The following is a 24,190-nucleotide window of genomic DNA, read 5'->3' as shown; positions in this document are numbered from 1 at the left end:
TGCAAAAGCATTACTTAAACATTATTAAAAGCATAACATGATGATTTTTTTAAATGATAATTTTCTATGGATAGGTAGACTATATTTTATTTTATTTAGTAGAATGCAAATTATATAATAAATCAATTAACAATACATTTTCACTAAGAAAACCTTTTCTTTCAGCTATAAATGTAGATATCATTATTTAATTATTACTGATTTTACAACAAAGCCAAAGTGAATAAATAAAGCAGAACTAAATCTGTAAGTTTTTTTTTCTTGATTATATTTTTCCTATTTAATATAATCACATTCTTTACAAATGCTTTCTATGTATAACAAACATCAATAAGATGTACAGGGTGAAACAATAGCATGCAAAACTAAGTACTTTTTCATGAAACTGCTGATTTTCATTGAAGTAAATTCATTTCTGATACATTTCTAATTATTTATTCACTACCAGATATGATTATGGCAATTTTTTTGTCCATCCATGACATTAATAGATCTATTTTTTAAAAAAATATGAAAGAAATGAGCAATTATTGTTTTGTCTCAACGGTGGCGTAGCGTGGGTGTCAGCCGCCCGGGGCAGAGGAAAATTCGCTGGCCTCTTATTTAGGTATCTCAATTTGAAAGACTAAAATATACAGTAATTCTAAAGAACTTTTCGGCAAGAACAATCATCATTATTGTGTATTGTACAGGTTGTATTGTATTATTATTATTTATTGTGAAATTTTGCCGCCCCCTAAAAGTGCAGCCCGGGGCGGGCCGCCCCTGCCGCCCCCACTACACTACGCCACTGCGTCTCAATGTTCTCAATTTTTAATACTGTCTTTCCCCTGTACAGTACACCATACTTTTCCTGTTAGCAGTAAGATGACTGGCACAACTCATCTAACTTCATTCAAGAGAAACTTTTTGAATTGAAATAATGTGACTTCCAGCTTTCCACATCTGGTCTTGTCATTTATCTAACTCTGTTCTCAAGATTAAGGAAGGACAGATGAATGGATGACAGTGGGATTTATAGTTCAAAACAGTCTTTCTTTACAGAGATGATCTTTCATTAGAGGCTATACCTCTGCAAAAATATGTAAAACAGTTAAAATATTCACTGTTGATAAGCAATAATTAAAAAAATATATAATTTTAATTAAGAAGGCAGATTTACTGAAAAATAGTGATACTGAAAAGAAAGAACCCAAAGAATTTCTCTACAGTTTTCCTTAGTAAAAGTTTGGTAATTGTAACCAAAATCATTGATCAAACTGTAGTGAACGATTCAGATTTTGAAAGGAGTGCAAAAGCAAAACGAGGCGTTTTGGATGTGATCTTCCACTACCGGCATTTGCTTAAGGAAAGAAAGAAGAAAAAAATGAAACTACACGACTTTATCGCAAAAAACAAGAACTTCAGAAAAGCCAGAACCTTCGTCACAAAAAATCAACTTTACATTTCTGTATGCATATGTTTATGTGTTATTTAACATATATTATTATACAAATTAATATAAAAGTAACTTAAAATTAAAGAAAAATTTGTTTATTTTTGGTTGCCTGTTCCCCTATCCCTATTTACTCTATGTTAAAATGACCTCGTTTAACACTGTTTCGTTTAGCGCTTTGTCTTACTGTATTTACAAACTACAGAATTGTTTATTACAATTTAGATGTAAAGATGAGCATTGTAATTTACAAACAGTAACCATTTCAATGTTCTTAAAAGTGAAGTTTTCTCGTTTGAAGGATAGAATGTCTTATTTATATAAGGAAAAAGATTTTTCTACGTCAACCAAGACTAAGAGGGCATGTTTCATTTTTATTTGGAATTCTAGTTCAGTGCAATCCAAAATATTTTTCAAATTGGGATTTTTTGATAAACTAGATCTGAGTTTGTCCAGGGCAAAACCATCCAGTACGTCAAGCGCCTGACTTACAACATTCCACTGATCCGCATTTCAGTTCCACATCTTTCCAGCTTGTTGATTTTATCCACCGATAACTTGTATGAATGCAGAGTAGAGCTCTGTGGTCACTACTGGATTGGCGACCAGTTTCTTGACATTGTCGATGGCCGCAGAATTGCCAGGAGAAAGTTCATTGATAAATGTATTAATTTTCTTGAAGTTCTTGCAGTAGAATACCACATTGTTTATCCAAGATCCCCCAACAGGTGACTACTGGACTGGGTGGTAATGGCAGACCAGTTATGTCTTGATACCAGTGTTCTTGACTAGCACACTTGAGAAGAACCATTTTCATTTTCGAAATGAAGTTGTTGGCTTTGTTATATTCTACATGAATACATTCACATACTCGGTATAGGGCATGGACAAGCAAGTCACATGCTTTAGGTTGTTGTAGATACACTTCAAATTTGAGAATGCTGACAACATGTAAGATGTTTGATCTGTAACGACAAGCCAAACCTTCTCGTACTGGACACCATTTGGCCACAACTTGACGCAGACATCATTGAAAGCTTGGGACACTGTAGTTAAGTTTGTATTTTGAAGTTGGTACACTGAACAACATTGGTTGTACGTAACATCCAGTCAGTGGTGCAACAATAATGTTCAGCACTTACTGTTTTGTAGAATCCATTATTTTGTCCAGTATAAACACTGCAGGATTGTTTCCCACCATGTCCAGGATTTTAGATGTTGTTTGATCATAAACTGGTTTCACATAGTTTTTTCTGAGAGTGCTCTCGTGGGGGACAAGCTTTTCTGAATATTTCCGGAGAAATGACTTAAAGGCTGTATTGTTTACCTTATATAAGAGTATATTTACCTGCAGGAGAGCCTATCATTAAATCTGCATAAAATGTATTATTAGTCTACTGAGATTCTTCTCCTCTTTGAAATGAGGCCTTTATAAATGTTTGCTCGAAATTCCTCCTTTTCTGTTTGCCTTCTCTATGCTTTTCCAAACTCATGTGTCACCTGATTTTTGTTTCTTGGTGTTTCACATCACCCGAAATCACATAATTACAAATGGAAAAGCGAAGAACTTTTTCATCTGTGCATACACCTTCATCTTTAAACTTATTTGCTAAAATATTCAGTTTAGATGTGGACAATTTTGCCATTTTCTAATGTCGCCGACACCAAACAAAGGAAACTGGAACTGTTGCGCTCTCAAGTCAGGGTAAGGTGACCTCAATACAGAATTTTCTAGATTGTTTTTTTCTTAGAAAAGTAAACACGTGCAGATTTTCAATGAATCTGTTTACATTCTTAAAACAACTTTAAGGCTTAGTTGTTTAGTCCAGAAAATTCCACTTTACTCCTTTTCTCTCAACAAAAGAGGAGAGTAAGCTAATTATCGTATTTTTTTTCTCAGCATATGTGGTCCGGTTGAACGAATTTATTTTTTCCCCTCCAGTGAATAAAAAAAAACCACCAAAAAAAGAGATAATTGTCAACATATTCTTTGAAAATGTAAAAAAGGGAAAAAGCTGGGTGCAAATATATAGTTTGGATGCTAGTCACCATTTTGTAGGCAGGTTTGCATTTTGGGTGCATTTGGATGCTAAACAATTTGGCAATGAGTGGGCCTACAGCACTAAAACTGACATAGTTTGTCTTTTTACACCCGGTCCCTTTCAAAAACCCAAAAACCAAATGGGTGTGGCTCCCAAAAATCCAGACCTTAGTTATCACACACAGGCTATATATACAAGCATAAGTTGGCTGAGGGTCATGGGTGCTCAGTCATTCCCAGTCAGTCCGTGAATAACCATTATTGTTATGTCTAGATCAGAGGTTCCCAAACTTTTTTGTCTCGTAGACCACGTGCCAATTTTTTCTGTTTTGGGTAGACCCTGTCCTTTCTAATATTGAATTGTTACAAATTCATCATCAACTTCAAATGTGTTTTTGCCAGCTGACACAGTGCTATTCACTTTGATAGGTTTAACTGTAGTGTGAAAAAGTTAACATGTTTTTTTTTTTTTTAAAGTTTTATACATTTATTAATTAAAACGACACAAAATGTAAATCTAGTAAAATTATAACATAAAATAAATGCTTTTAATGGGAGGGATGAGCCTGATGCTTTAATAGCAAATTTTCAATATTTGGTTTCAGTTTAGTTAGGTTTAACCTTAAATCTCCTCGATTGGTGATTTATAATTTGTTTCTTTTTTTGTAAGAAGATTGGCAACCGCGGCAACCTTTCCATGAGGTATGAAGATGGACAAGCTATCAAAAAGTTTCTCGCGATAGTCCATAATGCAGGATAAGTAATAGGTATGTCTCTCTGAAGCCAAAATTGCTGATATCCTTTTCTGAACTGTACCTTAAGTTCTTCGTTAGTGCTTATTCCGATCAGTTCTTCTTGTAATATGACATCCATTTCTTCAACGTCACTGTATGGATCGATAATCCACTGTGGTATTTCCATGGTCAAAACATCCTCAAACCTAGTTTCAAAGTCTGTGTGAAGCATTTTTAAATGTTGAACGTAGGTTGAAACATCATCATCCTGGCAGTTTGTCTGTGACAAATTGGGAAACTGGAAAAATTCATGCTGTCCAATATTTTACATCATTAGTTTAATTCTGACAAGAACAGCTGAAACGATGGACTTTTTTTAAATCAAATTTAGACCGTTACCTTGTAACCGCAAGTTAACCTCATATTTTAAATTTAGTGAACAAATCTGTTAAATGAGCAATGTCTGGTTTCCAATTAATTAAATTTTCTTTTAAAATTGGATCTTTATCATCCAAAAACTCTAAAACTATCTCAAAAAGTGAAAAAAATATTTTCAAACATAAGCGTTTTGACAGCCAGCGTACTTCAGTGTGAAGAAGCAATCGATGAAAGCTCTCGTCATTTTCTTCACGCAGCTGCGCAAATAACCTAGTATTCAATGTGTTATTTCGAATTTTGTTTACTGTGTTAATGACAAATTGAAGAGATTGATGCAAACTACCACTCAGATTTTTAGCAACTAAATGTTGTCGATGGATGACACAGTGTATTGCAAACACCTCGGGTACATTTTGTTTTAAATGGCTTATAAATCCACGATAGCATCGAAACACGGCCAGTGGTCCGTCTGCTGCCACCGATATTACATTTGATAAAGGACTCACTTTTTCCATAAAATAATCTCTCAAAACATTACATATTGATTCATCTTTAGTGTCTGTTGTCAAAGTTCTCACAAAGAGCAGTTTTCATAGATTTCTATGAAAACTGCCGTTTTTATTTTCAGATGTTAAGCATTTACTGGTGTTAAGCATTTACACAAGAATTGAAGAAGCTCTTAAAGAAAACAGACTGAGGTGAGAAACTGTCAAAAGAAATAGAAAGAAAAAAAAACAGGTAGCTTAATAAAGAAAGTCTATTTTCTTTAAGAACTTTTTCCTCAATTCTTGTGTAAATGCATAACACCAGTATAATTGTCTTGTTAATGATTAATGTCCATGTTGACAAAATATATAATAAGAAAATAACATTAAGCCTTTAAAATTTTTAGTTTGTATAAAGCAAAGTACACGTCGTTCACTCAAAATAAGCAGGTATATGACGTACTGTAAACCACCATTTCGTCTTGATTATAGCTTTGATTAATTGCATCAATATCAGTAAAAAAATTTATAGAAATCATTTTTGCCTCTATTTTTTAATTATTTATGTCCATTTAATGTTGTTTTTACTGTTGTCATATATTATGTTTGCATTCTCTCATGATAAAATTTATTTAAATATAATTTTAAAATCATTTTTTTTAAATCAGCTTTATTCGAAATATATTTGTTCAATAAAATTAAATTTATTTTGTACTTGTTCAGTTCTTCCTTTAACAGATAATTATTTTTACTTTGGATATTCTATCAATATTTAAACTGTATTAAGATATATATAATTTTTTTATGATGTTTATTCAGATTACTGTAATTCAAATATTTTCTTTTGAAAGCAAATTAATTTTTTTATTTTTAAATTTATTTGTAAAGATGATTTCACAAAGCAAACTTAAACAATGAAAAAATGATTTAAATTAAAATGTAAAAACTTTGTTGGTTTTCTTTTGTTAAATTGAAAAAGAAATTAAATTAATGAGCATCAAATGACTCGACAGTTTCTTTATTATTTGCTTACATTCTTATTCAATAAAATTGAATAAAATATCATTTTATACCTTTCCTACATCAAGTATGCTACTCTTTAATCACTAGCGAGGTTGAGGCCGAAGTTTTAAACGCAAAAATGTCCGAATGTCCGTCGGACATTCGGCACTGCTTTCCCGTAAGCCTAGAAATTTGACAATGGCATTTGGAATGTCGAGCATGATTCCACTGACTTTCCAAACGCCATTGTCAAACTTCTAGGCTTACAGGAAAGTTGTGCCGAACGTCCGACGTACACGCTTTCGCGTTTAAAACTTTGGCTTTAATCTCGCTATTATGTAAAAGTGTAAATGATATTTGCTTAAGAATGAGATTTAAAATTAAGATGAAAATGTTTTTATTACATCTATAAAAATTTTTAAAAATTTATTAAACCTTAAATTTTCACATTTGTTTTATACGGGAATATCGCAATTATTGCAATTCTCAATTTATTGTTGTTTCTAATTTGATACCAAAATTCCAATTATTTCACGTCAAATTTGAATTGCATTTGAAGTCATCCGCCATTGTTCAGCTGCCACTGCTGACAGCTGTGCCATAGCAGGTGATGAAGAAGTGGCAGGTCTGTTGCCAACTAATGTCTGGTGTCCTAGTCACCTCTTTGAAATAACAAGTCATTCTGTTCCCTGAAAGTTAAGCAATTAGGGCTTTGACTCTTTGCCTGTCAGTTAGGTCGCTGGAAACACTCTCAAAGAGGCCCATCCAGGCATTAGCTCTTAAGTGAGCAGTACCGCTCAAGAAGTGAGCCCTTAACAGAGCAGTAAAAACAGTTTTCATCATAAATGTCGCTTGATTGATCCATGATTTCCAGTTGCCCGATTCATGGCAGTGCTCGATGTATCCCAAGTCACAAACATATGACAGTCAACTTCAGCCAATATTTCAGTTCTTAAATCAAGGAGACCCTGGCATATCTCCTGTCTTCTTGTGGCCAACACTTTGGCAATCGATTGGAGACCAATTTTCAGATCCAGTGTTGGTGGTGAACGATGAGATGATGTTGAAGACTTACAGCAGATATTACTTCAGTCAGATGATAAAAATTGGATTATTGAATCTGAAAATGATATAGTGGAAAAAGGTGCAGAAAATTCTGACATTGAAAAATAAATTTCTGATGAAGTTATTATATATAGTGAATATGTAATGAATATTAATGCATATATTAGCATATGTAGTCAATATTCTCATTTTATTAACTAAAGCATTCATAAACTGTGAGAGTATTGACTATAGGCTATTTGTAAATCAATTATTGCAGGTCTTACTTTAATTTATTTTTGTAATTTTTTTTATTTTTATTAAACTCTGTTAAAAATTAATATTTCTTCTCATAATTAAAAAGAAAATTTAAATGTCTTATTTCGAAAAATTCCTTTCTTCCACAGGCTCTCTTCAGTCTATAAACAGACTGAAGAGAGGCAAAAGCCCGAAACATGTCTTTATAAGTAAAGGTTATGAATTAAATTGATGAATTATTTGCCGAGTGTGTATAAATTCACAAAGTTGTGACATTGAACCAAATAACAAATGTATTTTGTAAAACTGAAGATGTAGAACCAAAAACATTTTTTGAAAATAAATGTTTGGTAACCCAAAGAAGTAATATTAGTCTATTCATTTATAATAATACAAGTATACCTCGAGTTACGTCGTTCTCGATTATACGTCGTTTGTCAAAAAAGTATATGGAAAAATAAAAATCAAGTTTAAGTCATTTTATTCGACTTTACATCCGTCTGCCACAAATATCGAAGTCGTAATATCACTAGAAAAGCATTAAAAGCACGTAAAATCATATTAAAATATGTAAATTTACAGTAAATGTTAATATAATCATCATAAATCCTAGAGAACGAAACATGAAAACATCTGTGTTTGTGTTGTCGTCTTATTTAGCGGTCTTTAAGTGTTCATTATTGGCGTTTTCCACCGTAGTTTTGACTTGCGTCGTAACTACACAAGTAAATTCGACTTACGTCGCCTCTCCTGGAATCAATTACCGACGTAAGGTGAGGTATACCTGTATATTGTATTTCCACATAATATATTAAATTATTAAATTTTTTCCTATTAATAGTAATTTGTATTTATTTTTATTTGTTTTTATTACAGTGCATTCTACAGTTGTTCCAATGAGACTGTTGCACATTTCCCCATTTGCCATGGGAAAACAAAAAAATAGGAAAACATTAATATTAAGTTATTTTAAAGATGTGCATTGATATGGAAGATCAGTATCATAAAAGTTTGAAAAATTTAGCATTTTCACAAATATGAATGTTAATTATCAGGTATGAATAATAATTGATTTTTTTTTAAACTATTAATGAGTTTTTGTGTCATCTTTTGATAAAATAATTTAGCAAAAGTTGAAAGTAAAAGACAGACAGACTTTTGGTAAAAAGTATACAGGTTACAATTATTGACTATTTTTCAACACAAACATATAAGAGTATTTAATTTTTTCTTGTAAAATACATAAATAATACATTTTATTTTGTTGTTAATATAAATACAAGGACATTTTTATGGAGAATAAAATATCATTAGTATTGTGTTTTCATTTTGCTATTAGTGCATTTTCGTGACATGGTGCTGACCCTGCAGTCACGATGCCACATCAGGATGACACCAGCATGTCGGAATTGACATACGATCACTATCGCAATCTTGTTCTTGCACGAACAGTCATGTATTAAGGGTGGTCGGATCCGGAAGGAGACGACACGAGAGACAACGCATTTTAATGAAGTGCACCAACCACAAATTTAACAATAACAAAATTCCATTTATTTAACTAGTTATATAAATGTATACAAATAAGGTTAGTGTTTTATAGTAAGGGTTACATCTACGATATTTACTGCTTTGTGTGCAGAGAGAGAGAGTTTACATATAAGTTATATAGATACCTTACAATGCCAGATTGACGGGGTTTGTTTTTTTGAAGGAGTTTACATTGATGGAGTTCACTTTTTCAAGGAGTTCCCTTTTCCTTTTAGGAGGAGTTCATGTTGATGGAGGAGGATCGTGGAGGTATCCAAGCAAGGGGTAACTCTGGAGAGCACGAACTTCGGGTGTCGACGACTCCGATCGTCATCGGTCTCTCCATTTTATTAGGGGGTCTTTTTTGTGTTTCCTATTGTCCTTTTTTGGAAATGTTATAGGTCGTGGCCAATAGATGAATTTCGGTGAAAGTTCTGGGTGACACATTCGGAAGATGTGTCAACTTCCAAAGGAAGTGAATCCGATGGAAAATACAATCATATCCTTCCATCTTTTTATTAATTGTTGGGGAAAATTTTTTAATATAATTTTCTGTGCATTTAATATAAATTTTAAACATTGATTTTCTTAGGATTTATAAAATTGTGTAAAAGTTTATAGTCGAAAATAAAATTGTGACTCTCACAGGAGAATGCACTAATAATTTCAGAGGAAATTCATTATATGGAAGTTTGACTGTATATGCATTTGGATTTCATAAGAAAAGTGCTTTTGAATTTGAGTAGAAATGATTTGTTCTGATTTATTGTCATAGTAATATTTCATTTAGTGTTAAATCTCAAATAATTTTTATTGTTACATATGTTAAAATATTTACTGAATTTTTGTATGAGATAGTAATAATATTAAACATTATATTATTACAGTTTCAGAACTAAAATGGGATTGGAAGTAAACTTGAAAATGTATTTACAAGTATAAGTGTAGGATGTTGAAAATATTATGAAGTACAGGGTGGTACATGAAAAAGTAGCCTCAGTCCATAACTTAGCAGAGACACAGAGTAATACAGTAATAAACACAGAAGCCAACTGCTGGTAGATGTTGAAAGTGGTCACCAGTTGCATCTATAAACACAACTGCACCTAATGAGTCATATTTATGAACACCTGGCACAACATAGTGACATAATTGGCGGTAATTGCGTGGCTGATGTTGCCTATGGATTTTCATAATAGTGGACATCAATATTCGATCAACACAACACGTCACTCAACTGATGCAGTTTGCTCACTACACCGAATACACTAATCAGAGACTCGAACTGGACTGGGCTACTTTTTGTGTGCCACCCTGTATAATAAAATAAACATTTATTTAAAAAAAATATTTAAAATAAATTCCAGATTCATAAAAAATGCCTGCAACTTTGTACTTTTATATATATATATATATATAATTTTTTTTTAATAAAAAAATTTTATATTTAACTAAAAGTTTGCTTAAATAACTTATATAAATCTTAACCTTAATAAATTATTATATCAACCTCATTCAAATTTCTTGAATATATTATTTTCAAGAAATAAGTTACTGTTTATTAATCATTGAATAATTAACAGTGCAGAATGTTATATTATAACATTCAGTAGTAGAACTATCATTGTTGCTATCATATTTGATACAGCCAGTTATTTTAAGTAATAAATAAAGTTTGGATTAATGAAAGGACAAATCATTGAATACAAAAGTTAATAAAAAAGTTCAGTTTATTAGAATATACTAATTTACATAATAAAGCTAAAATATTCTCTAAAAGGTTTATTGAAGGTTTATTTGCAAATTTAATTAAAACATTTTTAATATAGATTACTTAAGTGTTAATATTGGATGCTCAAATATAAAGACTATTATATATTAGTTTACTAGAATTTCTTAATTTTATATTTAAGTTACAAAGAAAATAGTCATTTAATATGAAGCTGTATTAAAAGTAAATTTTCTTCTATAATAATAAATCTATATATATAATTGAGACGAGTTGATGATAATAATCAGCGCAGAGCCCAAATGGTTAGGAGTTGAAAGTTGAAATTTGATACGCAATTAGGGTACGTCACGAGAATGCACACTAAGAAGGGATTTTTCGAAATTCCTCCCCACGGGGGAGAGGGACAGGAATAAGGCTTAACACTTCCATCAACAATGGAAGTGTCACGTAACAATGGAATTGTTAAGAGAAAGCGACATGCAGTTTTTTCGTTTCTGCGGGAAATCGAACATATTTTTAGACCCATCTAAAAATTCTCTAATTAGTCTGGAAACAGGATCCCAATTCTTGCATTCTGTGAAAACGGGTAAGGTCGACTATAACGTAATAATCTTAATCTTCGCTATCGTTAATTTTGCCCGAGCAACGTCGGGCCCACCCGCTAGTACTATGTATAATTCTCCTATATTAATTATAATGAAAGATTTCATTAAATTCTTTCTAATTCAAAAGAAATAATATTTAATAACACAATTTTGCTTTTTATACATTAAAAAGAAAAAAGCCTATTTACAAAATGTTTATCAATCAAATGGATGATATTGTTAATAATAAATAAGTAATAAGCAAAAGTATGAATTAAATGTATGAATTAATTTAAATATTATTGATACTGTTCATTACATTTAGTGATGAATATTATTAATAAAAAGCAAAAATTTTAAAAATAACAGTTTTTTTTCCAGTGGATATACAGTTGAGTCTGCTTAAGAGAGTATCCTCAGGATTATCATATTATGCTCCCTTATCCGAAGTGACAAGATCACTCAACTTCTGGGTTGTTAATGGTATTCATTTCTCTTTGCTTTTTCATGTCATATGAGCTATATAAAACTTCACTTGGAAATTCATTATCACATAATTTTTATAGTACTTAAATTACATATTAGTTTCCATTCTTATAACATAAATTTTATTGTTCTACCAAATAATTAGAAAATACAGTATATTCACTAGTCACGTTACTTTCACTTCTTTCGAGAGATATAGATAGTGTAGTTGAAAAGATGCAAACATTCTCACTCTAAACATTCCGAATACTCTCTTATGAGACATTATAAAAACTAAGTATAGTACTGCCTTCTACTCTTTGTAATACAAACTAGCAGCACTCAGGGATTTGATCAGACGGGCACACACTTATTACCCTGATATTTTAGACAGGTTGGACGAATTACAATACATCAAACCATTGGAAAAACATTTCAGCTATAATCGTAAGATTAAACAAATTCTTATTGACAGCTTTCAATCTTGTATGCAGCCAGATACAAGAGAGATCCAAGGACTTCCACACACCATAATGAATACATTCAACCTCTTCATAACATCTTTAAAGATATGGCAAAAATTACTAGTAAGGGAGAATTGTTTACAAAAGATCTCCCACAATTTAAAAATACTCTGATGGGATCTGGAAGGTCCTTGTAATTACAGTGTCCCTAGAGAGTACTCTATTCCCGTTACTACCAAAGAACAACACATGACTTAATATATGTTGGAGCTACTTCAAGATCTCTCAGAACATGCCTGAAGGAACATGACACTGTCAGCCTTTGCACTGGACGATTTAATTATTCAGAATGCTCGTTTATAAATTTCAATGGCATTGGAAGCCATTGAAATTTACAAACAGGAGCACATCAGATGTTGCATTAACAGTAAGGACAAGTTTAATCTTTTAAGCATATAAGCTAAGCGAAGCTTATGTGTTTTGTAGGGATGAGTTGTGTGTGTGTCATAATTTGATTATATTTTATATTCGGAGCAGTCATTTTAAGCTTGGATTGATGGTTGGAACTCACTTAAAATTTTGGAATGTATAGAAGGTAAATCAAATCTTATTTGTTTTTAAGCTTCTTTTAACTTTTAGAACATAGAGAAACTCAACCAAACTTTTGTGTTATTGTTCTTTTACATTTTTTGTTCTTTTAACTGAAGCAGACAAAAAGGAAGAAAGTAAGAAGAAACTGCTTTTCTCTGAGAAACTATCTGCTGGAAGAAGAGTGAGAAGTGTAAGGTTTCTCACTCTTCTTTCAGCAGCACACCATAACTTTGAAGGATATTTTTTAATCTCTTATACGTCCATCTTTACTGCAGTTTTGTTTCTTGTTTACATTTATTTGTAACTTTTGTTTTCTCTCCGCCCTTGACGGTAACATTTATTTATTTTGTAACTTATTATTTTTATTTATATTTTACTGTATTTTATTTTTTGTTTTAATTTAAAATGTTTGGCATTCCTAAAACTTATGTTCTTATGTTCTATTTTCTTGCATTTTAAATTCTTAGATTTACATTATTTGATGGATTCTTTGTAAACTTGCATATGGTCTTTCAATAAGATCAAAAACGTTTGTTAATAAAAGGTTTTGCTGCTTAATAAGGTTATTTGTGTCTTTGTACTGATCAAAACATCTGAGCACACTGCTGTCACCAGTAATCATGTTGCTAAATTGATTAATTCCCACTAAACTTAATGGAAAATTACAGTGACTGTAGGAAATTTAGTGAAAGGTATAGTATTTTTGGTGAGAAATTTCAAAAGAATAATTTTTATATTTATACATTTGTGTTAATATTGTGTTAAAAGTTCTGTATCTTTTTTAAGCATCCTAAGATGACAAGCTTAATCTTTATTATTAAACCCAAACTCAGGCTCAATATCTTGCCACATTTCGTGGGAAGGTGTTCAAATTTAGTAGGAACTGGAGTTTTAACTTGTGGAAAGATTATCTGCGATTTTAGCAATAGTGCAAATAATGCATAAGTTGACTAATCAGGTTTTTTTTACTTGGCAGGGAGTTGACTCCCGGCCAAGTAAAAAAACTCACTGACTGACTACATATACAGGAATCAGAATTGCCAATTTTTGGGGGTTGATTTCTCTGCCCAAAACACCTGAAGTAATTCTGAATATCTCATTTGAAAGAAAATTATTTTCTTAGGTGGTGTGCAAAAATTCAAAATTTTCTGTAATGCGATTGCCGAAATATAAGCAATTTAAAAGTGCAAAAATCGGCACAAAAGCTCTATTTTCTTCATCCAGCATTGCAGATTCTTGTAGAGGAAAACACTACTGGGTCTAGAAAGCTCATGTTTTAAACTTAAACCTTTCTTCTTATCAGTTAGGTGCTTGCAAAACTTCTGGGTTGATAGGTCAAAGTTCATGGGGTTTCACATAAAGCTAATTCAGTTTTACGGCTTAATCTTATGCTTATGAAGATAAAATTGCATGGAAACAAATGAATTTTATTCAAAATGTTATTCAGAATTACAAAAGCCCAAATTTATGCCAATTAAAACTTTTTATATGATTTTTCTAAATGGTGTATTGAAAACTTTGGTCAGCGGCCCATTTGATCGGCAGCTTGTTGCTAAATGATGTGTTCAGTTGGTGCCAACCGAAATGAATATTGAAAGCGTTAGGTTGGTAGCACATTCGGTCAGTGGCACGTTCAGTCACAGAGTGCCAACCAAATTGTATGTGATCATCTTATGTCTTGACATGATAATACAATTATTAAACAAAAACATCTGAGATGCAAAAAAATTATGCTAAGTAAAAATTTATGACAATTAGACAACGGTCAAAATTTTCTTAGGAGTTTTTCTTTGGTAAAGATAAACTTGGCACTTGGAGGCAAAATGTAGAAAACAGTAATACAGGTAAAGATCTTGTGGGTACTGCTTCCAAGTGCCAAGCTTATCTTTACCAAAGAAAAACTCCTAAGAAAATTTTGACCATCATCTAAATTGTCATAAATTTTTTACATCTCAGATCTGTTTTTGTTTGGATATCAGATTACTGGATGTGGCAAACTAGCAAATGGCCAGATTATTGAGACTATATTGTATACAAAATGCAGGAATGAGCTTCAATCTGGTCATAATAATAGATAACTACATTGTGAGAAAGGTTTTAAGCAGAGAACCATTCATATTTTGTTCACTTGAAGTCATGATTATGATAGCGAACAAGCTTCAAATATTAGAGATATTCATGTTGGGAAGATTTTTCTCACTTTTAGAAGAACAGCATTTTCCAAAAGCCATAAACTGTAAACATGTATTCTGACAGAACAATTTGCAATCCTTATTTCATCTTTGTTGGCTGACATTGTCTTTTTTTTTTTTTTTTTTTGAGGAATTCTTTCTATTCTTTAAATTCAAAAAACAACTCTGCTCTCTATCAGCAAGTATTAACATAAAGCACCAATAAAGCTTTATGTTAAGCCGTTAGCTTTTGCTATAGAACATGTAACAATAAAAATGAGGTCAGGAAAAATAATGCTGTCTTGATTTTTAAGATCTACTAAATTTTTTTTGGACTATCCCAATAGAATATCTGACAGATTGTTTGGTTATTCTAATAAATTGAGTTACGGTAAGGTGACCAACTTTTTTATGATGAAAAGGAGGACACAAATAAATTGAAGGAAAAAATATTATAAATAAAAAAACATTTTATTCATTGCAACAATAATACACTATAATAGTCTCTACTGCATGTGTATGTGCTGTGTTGTGTTTCTGTAAGGAGTAAATGAAGCCACTTGCATGCAGCACACTCTCTTGAGGTCTTCCATGTGAGCATGTGCGTCTTGTAATCCATCTCGTCACACTGTATCGAGCCTTGATGAATCGTCATGTCAAATATAAACATCACACACACGGATCAGCTCGGCATCAATTGAATATGGAGATTTACAGATTAGTTTTCAAATATCGAAAAGTGTCCTCCTTTTCGATATTTAGGACAGACCTTACAAAAGAATGACTGTCATCCCTAAAGGAGGATGGTTGGTCACCTTAGTTATGGATGTTATCATGTAAATTAAGAAAGCTGTGAAAGTTGGTATAGCAAGAAAAGCAGTGGATTAATAATACCTCCTATTTAAATTTTGTTCAAGTTAGGTTAAAGGGTAACAAAGCCTAATGTTTTCAATATAATTCCACAAACAAAGAGTATAATTGACAAATTATTTAAAAAATAAAATAAAATTTCAGTTTCAAAAATTAAAAACTGAAATGATAACCTTCCTTAATAGCAAAACAATTATATACGACAAATTCTGCCCAGCCATGTTATAAATAAAATGATTGCACAATAATTTTAGATAATTTTGTTAAAAACCTTACTTTGTTATCTTAATTCTACCTTGGCTAAATTCAAAGAGCAAATGCTAATAAATAATATTATATTTACATACTAATGTTTTGCTGTATGTATTTTTGTTTTTCATACTTGTCTTATACTATATCATGTTGTAAGTATAGGTAATGTTAAGGTGACCAACCATCCTCCTTTTGTAAGTTCTGCCCTCCCTCGAAAAGTTTCCTCCTTTTTGATATTCGAAGACTAATCTGTAAATCTCCATATTCGATTGATGCCGAGCCGATCCGTTGCATGTGATGTGATGTGTTTGTATTTGACATGACGGTTCATCAAGGCTCGGTAAGTGCAGCAAGACACAATTATGAAATGCATGTGCTCTGCACAGGAGATTTTGAGTGAGCGTGCTGCATGCAAGTAGCTTTGTTTACTTTTTACCGAAACACAACACGGCACATGCAGTAGAGATTATTATAGTGTATTATTGTTGCAATGAATAAAATGTTTCTTTTATTTACAATATTTTTTTCCTTCAATTTATGTGTGTCCTCCTTTTCATTGTAAAAAAGTTGGTCAACTTCTATGGAATGGTGCAGTTAATAAAGATGTTCTGTTCATAATAAACAATTTCAATACTAAAATTCTTTCTAATACATTCAAATTTAAATTTTTATTATTCTTTAAAAGTCAATTTTATTTTGTGATATGAAAATGTTAAAAATGTTAATTATACTAATCATTTGGCTTGAAAATATTCTATAAGCATTAAAAAGTTTTAAATTGGTATATGATATCTTACTTTGTTCTAGTGTGAAAATATAATAAATCAGAATGAATTATCTATTTTTAAATTATATCTTTATTGAAAGACTATTCGAGTTTTCATTTGGTTATTGATATATTTAGAATTATAATAAAACTTCCAGTTGCAATCATCTCTGTAATGAGACAATCTGTACAGAAGATCATACTTTTCACGAACAGAATTAAACATATGCATTTTCTTTGAAATTAAACTTCTCAACACAGCCAGTTAATCAAAGGAACCAGGGCCATTCCTAGTGTGAGTGCAAAAGGTGCTCTCACACCTGGGTGGTTAAATATGGTTTTCCCAATCTTGTTATGAAGTACAGACTGAATTAAACATGCATAGAAGTCACCCATCTCATTATTCTTAAAGTATGGTTTTTCTATTTTTGTTTCATTATACATTCAAGTGTACCAATTGGGATATTGCCTTTTAGTTTCTTTTTCTAATTTTTAAAAATATAATAAGGAAGTAAAGTAAAATTACTATTGAATTCTTTATATAATCGAGTTTCATTTACATTATTTATGAAAAACAATTGTGTTTGCATGTTGCTATCTCTGAAAGTTTTGAAAACTAACACAACAAACACCGTTAAATTCTAACAAAAATAGAAATTTAATCGACTTAACAAGCATTTTGCTGGAATTTAAAGATGTCTTGGTGTGTTAGTTTTCATTTCTTTTACTGTTTGCAGTTACACCTAAACTTTTATATATATTTCATAAATAATGTGCTGGACATGATATTTGATGAATTCACGAACTACAGTCGAGTCCGCATAAGTCGACACCACAAGGGGAAGTGGAAATGTGTCGAGTTATCCGATGTGACGACTAAAGCGGAGTCGGAAAAGAACCCACAATACTACAATTAATAAAATGCAGTAGTGCGTTATACAGTAGTATAGGCTTACAGTACATTGTGTCCTCCATTTACAATTACTCTGTTGATAAAAAACTGAAAAATTCGTTTAGTGTTGTTTGTTTTGAGCACTTAACTGTCTCGACTTTCTTTTTGAACGATCACGAATGCTTTTAAAACATCATCTTCGCAATTGTCAATTGTTGGCAAGTAACGTCTAAGGATTCTTAATGCCTCTAGCGTGAGAAAATGCAAAATTGGATTCTGGTGTGACGTTGATGTAGATTGTATATTTCCTTTTTGTTTATCTGCTATTATTTTATACATAAAAATACATAAATTGTTAAGGCATGTTTATTAATATGTACAGTATATATATATATTAATAATAATACAGTAGAGAGTCGTTAATCCGAATCAATTGGGGACAGGGGTTGTTCGGATTAGTGATTTGTTCGGATAACCGATTATGTACGAAAAAATATATTAACCTGTCCGATGTTCAAATTTTTCTCCGTTGCGTGTCGCTTCGTGTTGAATTTTTCGTCGATTTTAAGCCTAACGAAAATTTTTATAATAATAATCGAAGCTATTGTATCGTTAAAAATTATTTCTTTTTTTGTACAAACAAAATAAATATATTGAAGAATATATAAACATGAAAATTATACTTTAGAAGTAAATCTAGTATCAAAAACGTTCGATTCAGCACGACACAGTCCGACTGAAAATTGTTCGGATTACCGGGGTTCGGATTAACGACTTTCTACTGTAATATATTATTAGTTATATATAAATAAATAAATCGACTCCCTCTCATGAAAAAAATGAATTCGCATCACACGTGCGGAGTGAATTCATTTTTTCGGGAGGGGGTGTCGATTTATCGGAGTGTTGGACAGCAAAAGTATGTGGACTTATCCAGTGGTGACGAGTTAAACGGTGTCGAGTAAACCGGAGTTTTTTTAACATTAATGCCTATGTAAGTCGGCCGGGACCACAGAAACTGACTACTTAACCGATGGTGTCGACTTATGCGGACTCGACTGTATTATCATTTGTTGATGTAATTTTTCAACCTAAATAAAACTGTTGTAGGAAATTCAATAATATTTTTACGTTTACTTTCTTGCTGCATTTTAGAAGTTATAATTAAAATGAAAAAAATGGGTTAATGTTACGTTAGGTGCCAAGATGGCGGCTCGTCTCCGATTCCAGCAAGGAAACAGTGGGACGCACGTTCTAACCTAACCTAATAATTTGGTTGCTAATAATTATGGTAATTTATTAGAATAAGTTAAGTTATAATGTGCGTCCGCACTGTTTTCCTTTCTTCTATTTGCTGGAATCAGAGACGAGCCGCCATTTTGGAACCATAGGTAACATTAACCGAAAAAAGTAACATATGCTTCAATCTATATATTAATAATGTCATATTTATGATAAATTGATAAAATTTATAATTAAGAATATAAAATACAGTAATATAACTGCATTTTCAAAGAAGTTTTTATTCATTAATTAAAAAAATATATATATTTCTTTTAATGTTTATAGGTTTTTATATAGTTCATCATACTGATACAGCTTCATTTATTTTCTCTCTTCATTGCCGGAAAATTATTGAAGCAGAGTACGTTAGAAAGTCAAAATACACACCATAGCATTCCTGTTGGTTGTTATCACACGAAGTAAAAAACTTCAGTACTCAATGTCACTGTATCTAATCCTCAGACACATAGTTCCGAAGGGTCGGTATAGAGTAGTGGGTGCAGAAAGATTCCAGTCTTGCAGACGTGGCACTGATCTATGCAGAAGGACAACACAGGAACATATCCAAATTGTGCAGATGGCAGTTGCTGACAGACAGGCAACAGTAGCACAGATGCTAGCAGTGGTTATAGTCATACACTGCAAGGACAATTGTAAACCGGATGCCTAAAGTTGGATTGTATTCCTAGATCTCACGTAGCATGTTCTGATAACTATAACTGCAGCACCAGTGACTTACTGGAACTTCCTGGTAGTTGATCAATTTTCAGGCCCGACCAATGGGCTGGCTGTGGAATTTTCTATTCTACCTTATTCCTCTGTGTTTAATTCCTGAATGGGAAACCAGTTTCCCTCAAAAGTCTTTCCGGTAAGCACTTCTCTGGTAATGCATTCTTATGGTGAATTACCACATTCCCTATTGTCAAAACGTCTATTCCAATTAGCTGGGAGTTGATCCTCAGTGGTTCGTCCACTGCTTTTGACAAACCAGAATAGGTTAGAGACATTGGCGTAGCCAGGATTTTGTTATGGGAGGGGCCTAGTAGAGGCTGTAATTTTCTAGGATGGGCACCAGGTTAACTGGGGGGGGGCGTGCCCACCCATGCCCCTTTCTGGCTATGCCCATGGTTAGAGACTATGTTTTTGATTTAAAAAAAAGACCAGGACAGATAAGTTAAACTTGGGAAATTTAAGAAAATTCTTAATATAGACAATTGTATACTGTTTATACAGCCAGACCTATCTATAACGGAACCTGTATACAGCGAAAACTTGTCATTAACGGAAAATTTCTTTGGTCCCTTGAATTTTTTGCAAAAAGTAATGTAAATTAAACCTGAATATAGCGGAACCTGTCCAACGCGGAAACGGAAAGGAAAAATCGGTATCTTTGTCCGATTTAATACAAATTAACCAGGAAGTTTACAAGCCTAGCATGCATAAAAAAGTAAAAAAAATACAAATATGCAGTATAGAATAGCAAAATACCACTACTGTATTACAGTAATTTTATTGGGATTTGAACTGAAAGTTTTTGCATATTTTTATCAATTGGGGTTCCGAATATAGACAGGTTTGACTGTATTAAGAATTTTTTAAAAATTTTGTAAGTTTAGCTAATATGTTTTCCTTTCCTATCTATTTTTATATACGCGTATATGTTAACAGGTAAGTATAATACTGTATTAGCCTTTCCTGTACTGGTACATAACACACAGAATACAGTTTCGTACAACGAGTAAAGTTATGAGTCCTACCACAGGGACTAGATTAATTTTATGAACCCACTATGGGACTAGGAAAACATACTAACTACATAACCTAGACCACTTAGTGCTCTCAGAGTGGATGAGGTTTATTTCTTAAAAAAAAAAAAAAAAGGGGTGGTCTACCTTGTCATACTCTTCATGAATACCATCAAAAATGGTATCTTTCAACAATGTTCATACTCGTTGCTGCAGCCATCATAAGTTCTACGAGATGTAACCTGGATTGGCTGAAACATCAAGATGACAGCCTGCTGCAAGGCCCTCAGTGCACACGGGGAAAGATGATAAAGATTGGCCTGTGATGTTCGTTATATGTGACGTCTATTCCGCGAGCAGAATAGTACAATAGCGAGGTTGAGGCCGAAGTTTTAAACGTGAAAACGTGTACGTTGGACGTTCGGCGTCGCTTTCCTGTAAGCCTAGAAGTTTGACAATGGCATTTGGAATGTCGAGCATGATTCCACTGACTTTACAAACACCATCGTCAAACTTCTAGGCTTACAGGAAAGCGGCGCCAAACGTCCGACGTACGCGTATAAAACTTTTGCCTCAACCTCGCTATTTTCTTAACCCTTCTCCCTTGGGGTAAGGCTACAAATTCCTGGAACACGTGAAAACAAAAGAGGGTGTTAAGCACGGAGGCAAAACGGCCGGAGAGAGGTCAGTTTTGGGACGGATCCCGAAGAGAAAAGCACGGAGAAGGCAGTGCTCCCGAGTAAAGAAAGATCATAAAAGGAAGGAAAAACGAGAAGGGACCAGAGAGAGAAGATATAACAGCGAACGTTCAATAGAAAATCGAGACGAGTAAGAGACAAGGTGGTCTACGGCCAAAAGAGAATGTTCTGGAAGGTGTCTTAAACAAATAGAAAGGAAAGAACTTAAAACTAAATCAATTAAAAATATATCATACACATGGTCGACGGCCACAGGCTCATGCAGTCCTTAGGTAACTCCTGTGCTTTCGCAGGAAGGTTTGCGTATTAGGGTGATTGGTGCTATTAAATTTTGGCGGTGAAAGATCGACAGGGTTTTAAAAATATTTTTTTAACTTTCTGCCCTGTGGGCACTAAGAGGGATTCTCTTAGCAAGCCCATTATGGGTTCGGCCAGGCAGACCCACAATGGGGCGGCCGTGAGTTACGGGCCCCGAAATATCCGGAGGTCCACCATCCGAAAAATTTCTAGGGTTTTTTGACCCGTTCGGATTCGAACCTGGCTCCTCCAAACCGCTAGGCTGCCACCGTGACCGCTCGGCCATCCAATAATTTTAAAGTATCATAACAGATGGCACAACACGCAATTTTAAAATGTCGGAAAAGTTAAGCAACTCGACGCTGGATTGTTTTTTTTTTTTTTTTTTTTTTTTTTGTAGTAGTAGTTTAGAGGTTTGACTGTGGTATTAATTAACAGACATTCTTATGACAATCAATAATCCGTGATCAGTGGTGATATTTGAAATATTTAACATAGGGAAAAATTTTCTGCCAGCGAACCTTAACAATCACGTACAAACAAAATGGAAGTTTTGGCTAGAAATAAATACAATACCTTTTCTTGCGATATATCTAATAATCAGTGGCGTATTTGGAACGTAAGGGGCCCTGGGCGAAGACCAGGTAACAATAGTATTGTCGACTTTTTTTTATTATTATTATTATTTTTTAGACAGAAATTTTTCACCCCGAATGGCACCGCTGATAATAGATGTCATCATCTCTCGAAATACAATATCTGTTTTATTTCGCTGTCCATAGCCCGAGACGTGTTCCACAGCCATCTTGTATTATCTCGCGCGCGTGAGATTGTGGGATCTCTCTTATGACTGGATCTAGTTTCAAGAACTCTCTTGAATCGATCGCGATTAAACCTCGTTTCGGTCGAGAGAGATTGCACCAAGGCATAGTCCCCGCCTTGCTCACAATCTAGATTGAAATGCTCGGTGCGAACGGGGTATAAGGCTCTAGTTTAGTAGTGTTACAGAATATAATACGCATATTTCAATATATTTTTTAAAAGAAACAAAACCACTGAGAAATGTTACGTGTGTTTAACAAGGTTCGGAAAACTGAAAATTTTACCAACGAGTTCGGCCGAACCTGTGCGAACCCGCTGAATATCACCACTGTCCGTGATGCAATTAACGAATATTGGTACGATGGCAATTAATGCGAAAAATATTAAATCAATAAAAATCACGCTTCTAATAGAACTTACTTTTTTGTCTATCAAAGTATTTTTAAAGAAATTTTACAGTCAAACCTCTAAACAACGGCCAATGACAGGAATATAACCTCCAAATAACAGCCATTTTTTAAAAATTTATTTAGCATGCAGTTTTGTTTTAAAAGTTCATGAAAAGTAGCTACTGTTTAGAAATGGCCGTTATTGGAGGTTCCAATGCCTTATATCTCGTAACTACCAGTGTTAAATTTAGTAAAATTAAAGAATTTTTTAAACAAAAGATCGGTAAAATATTCAAAAGGTTCAAAAATATTTATTTTTAAAATCCTAGTTTTCAAATATACGATTACTGAATGTTTTAAACGTTTCAAATTACTTAGATCTTAGGCTTGTTTGAAAATAAGAACAAAAGATATTTCAGCGTTCTATGTTTAGATATAACCGTAAATAGCAAAGAACGTAGTGAGGTTTTTCATGACGTAACATAGATTCCATTGTTGCTTAATTATTATTATATATATATATTTTTTAATTTACAGTCAAACCGTTGAACAGCGGCCACCGACTGGAACATTAAAAATGGCCATTGTTTGGAGGTTATTATGTACGTATTTTTGTTTGAAAATTTTTCTGGAAAATGCCCACAGTTTAGAAGTGGCCGCTATTGGAGATTTGACTACGATTATGCGTAAATAATAGCGAGGTTGAGGCCGAAGTTTTAAACGCGAAAACGTGTACGTCGGACGTTCGGCGCCGCTTTCCCGTAATCCTAGAAGTTTGACAATGGCTTTGGAATATCGAGCACGATTCCACCGACTTTCCAAACGCCATTGTCAAACTTCTAGGATTACGGGAAAGCGGCGCCGAACGTCCGACGTACACGTTTTCGCGTTTAAAACTTCGGCCTCAACTTCGCTAATACTTTTGTCTATCTTTGATTTATGTTCGAACTTGTAAATTTGGAAAATAGAGGTATTTTTGTTAAGTTTTGGATTCTTTATTCTGTATTCTTCCTAATTATTTTCCATTGTTTGAATAGCTACTTGAAAGTTTGCTACTAAATTAAAAATTTCGTTTACTTCTCAACTCACCCTAAAGGATATTTATATTTAGTAATAAATGTCAAAGCAAAGCGTTTTTTTAACCCATTACAAAAAAAAAAGAAGAGAAAATCACTTTAAATTCTCGGTAGAATACAAAAGAAGACTGAATAAAGAAAAAAATCCCGCGACACGAAGAGGAATGTCGGTAAGGGGAAATAAT

The 24,190-nt window shown here is 32.9% G+C and overlaps 1 protein-coding gene across 1 annotated transcript in view; it reads left to right on the top strand.

Annotated features, from left to right (window-relative positions):
• LOC136988624 (putative protein-lysine deacylase ABHD14B) overlaps positions 1-24,190 on the top strand; it is a 147,571-nt gene that overhangs the window by 95,320 nt on the left and 28,061 nt on the right. The window lies entirely within an intron of this gene.

The sequence above is a fragment of the Centruroides vittatus genome, unplaced genomic scaffold (assembly GCF_030686945.1).
Source record: "Centruroides vittatus isolate TY-2023 unplaced genomic scaffold, ASM3068694v2 contig_1259, whole genome shotgun sequence".
NCBI classification, from domain to species: domain Eukaryota; kingdom Metazoa; phylum Arthropoda; class Arachnida; order Scorpiones; family Buthidae; genus Centruroides; species Centruroides vittatus.
The sequence above is the reverse complement of the archived record's forward strand: the minus strand, read 5'-3'. Positions and strand labels throughout refer to the sequence as shown.